Genomic DNA, 3,089 nt, shown 5'->3' on the forward strand with positions numbered 1-3,089 from the left:
ATTCTTTTGGAGTCTCAGTCTCCACTACAATACTGACAATCCATTACCATGAAACCTGCCTCCCCTCCACTGCAGGAATCTGCAAACATAGGCTACAGAAAAAGTCTTGCCTTTCAGGTAGCCCCTCTCTTGTTTTTCCTCTTGAAATATGCAATCATAAATGTTATTCTATACAGCATTTTCTACTCCTTTTTGTAGAAATAGAGACAATGACCCTGACAGATGCTATCAGCTATTGGATGTCCCAGATGTAGGAGACCCCTCTGGCAACCCCACCTGCATGGCCCTGCTGCCAGAACCTCACGGTGTCAAGAGCCTGCAGATGTGTCCTGCCACACGCTGCCCTCTGTTGTTGCACTCCTCAGTGACTCCAAGCCCTCTCTCCTTCTCTCCTCTCCCCGGGCCAGCTGTGGTCAAAGCCCTGCTGCACTGTGCAGAGGAGCTGCTCCTGGGCACAGCTGTCTGTCTGCAGCGCTTGTCAGGAGCTCCCCTTGTGCCCAGGAGCCCGGCCCAGCTCAGCAGCACAGCACCCGACCATGGCATCGCTTGCTCTGTGCCCTTGGGCTCCCTCGAGGTGTCCCCAAGCCCTCAGGGCTGACAGCTCCCCAAGGCAGCAGGGTCTCTATTGGGGTGTGCTGTTTGAATCAGACTGAATTTGTCACCATCTGCACTTCTCTGAACACAGGGGAGATGACTTTTACAAGGGTGATTTGTGCTGTTGGACTGTGGTTGTCAAACATGTTGTGCTTTAACCTGGTGGGCAGCTCAGCACCACACAGCAGTTGGCTCACATCAGCCCTCTCCCCCCCAAAAATGCTTATGTGTTGAGATAAGGGCAGTTTAAAGGACTGAAAGGGAAGAGAAATAATAATAGTTGCTGTTATTGTTATTGTTATGTACAAAGCAAGTTAAACACAGTGCAATTGCTCATTACTGACTGTTGTCCAGCCTGTCCCCAGCTGGTAGAACATTCTGGTAACCATCTGCACCTGCTCAGTCAGTGGCACTCACTGAGGCTCAGTAAGCACAGACCAAGTCCCAGCACATTCCAGTCACTTATGTCCCTTTGGAATTGCCGAGGTGAGAACACATGCTGTTGAGGTTGTGATGAGGCAGGGGTCAGCCTCTTCTCTCAGATAACTAATGATAGGACTCAAGAAAATGGCCACAAGGGGAGATTTAGATTAGATATTACGAAAAATTAGATTATATATCATGACAAACTTTTTCTCCCAAAGAATAGTCAGGTACTCTGAGACAGGTACTCTGATATAATGAAAGCCATCAGAAAGCTGATCCCAGTTAGATGACTGTTATGGGGAGGTCAGGAGTAGCCTGGCCAGGAGAGATGTCAGATTGGGGTGAGGGAAGAAGTGAAGAAGAGCTCGAAAGCTTACCTTTGTAGCTGTAAGAGGGTAAGAGGTAAGAGGTAATGTTGATGCTGCTGTAACACTGACTTCAAACAGTCTTGTATGGCCCTTACACTATTTTCAAGAGTAACATTAATCCCTCAACCAAGACATTAGTCAACCACCTTGACAGGAATCCACTATTGTAATGCAGAACTCAAGGTATCACCTGAAGAAAAACTCAGCACAGAGCTCCATTCCCTTACCTTTACTCTCTTGCTCACCCTAATCTCTGCCCTTAACACTAACATTAAAATGCTCTATTTAACCCCAGACTTCTTGCCATACCTAAAAAAACACCCTAAACCATAATGCTTGCCCATACCCTAACCAGAGACCTGACACCACAAGGAGAACACAAAACACTCCAACTAAAACTTTGCTTAATCTCTAACACAGAAAATTAAAATCTAGTCCCTAAGGGACTAGAGAGAGGTGAGCTCTGCCTCAGCATCTCCTGCCCCAGCAGGAGGATTGTGACTGTGGCAGTGACAGTGAGGTCACTTCTGTCTCTGCACTTGATAGGGCAGCAGCAGGAATGTGTCACGGAAAGGGACTGTGAGGTCACTTGTGTCTGGAGGTGGCAGGTCACCCTTGCCTTCTTCCTGGGATCTGCACTTTTGGGCTGACATCTGGCAGTGGCCCTGCTAGGCCAGCAGAAGGCACCTGCTTGGCATGCTGACTGGGGGATCCCCTCTGCCTACACACCCAGGAGGACCCAGGCAGAAAGAAGGCCCCCAGATGGGTTGTCCTGTCCCTTCTGCTTGAGTCCATGACTGCACAACAGGAGGCACAAGGCTTGGCTGTGTGTAGCCAAGAAGCTGCAAGGCCAGCAGCAGGCCCCTGGCTTGGAAGGTGCTGCTGAAGTGACTTGTGTCTGCTTGGCTGAGAGGCCGCAAGGAGCCTGCTGGGTTGGGATGCCTACTTCAAGAGAGGTTTCCTACCAGATGGAGCTTTCTGCGGTAGCAGAGAAGAGCAGTAGAGAAAAATATGCCACAAAGTGTTCCAGGAAGGCTGGCACTGGTCACAAGGAGGGAGAAATGTCCCTCAAAGGGTCATGCTGTGGTGCCAGAGGTCACCCTCTCATCAGACCCTGTCTTTGTGTTTCAAGGAACAGCTGGTGAGGGCTGATGAGACATCGGTGAAAGCAAGTGTCGTGGTTTAACCCGACCGGCAGCTAAACACCACGCAGCCGTTCGCTCACCCTCCCCCCTCCCTCTCTGGGACGGGGGAGAGAAATGGAAAGTGAAGCCCGTGAGTTGAGATAAAGACAGTTTAATAAGACAGGAAAAAAAAATAACAAAATAATAATAACAATAATAATAATGATGATACAATGGTGATAATACGAAAGTAATAATAGTATGTACAAACAAGTGATGCACAATGCAATTGCTCACCACCCGCTGACCGATGCCCAGCCTAACCCCGAGCAGTCCGGCCCCCTCCCCCCGGCTAGCCACCCCTATATATTGTTTAGCATGACGTCAGATGGTATGGAATACCCCTTTGGCTAGTTTGGGTCACCTGTCCTGGGTCTGTCCCCTCCCAGCTCTTACTGCACCCCCCAGCCTGCCCGTTGGCAGGACAGAGCAAAGGCTGAGATGTCCTTGGCTTAGTATAAGCACTGCTCTGCAACAATTAAAGCATCGGGGTGTTATCAGCACTCTTCTCATTCTA

This window comes from Aythya ferina (genome assembly GCF_964211825.1).
Source record: "Aythya ferina genome assembly, contig: HAP1_SCAFFOLD_29, whole genome shotgun sequence".
Classification (NCBI taxonomy): domain Eukaryota; kingdom Metazoa; phylum Chordata; class Aves; order Anseriformes; family Anatidae; genus Aythya; species Aythya ferina.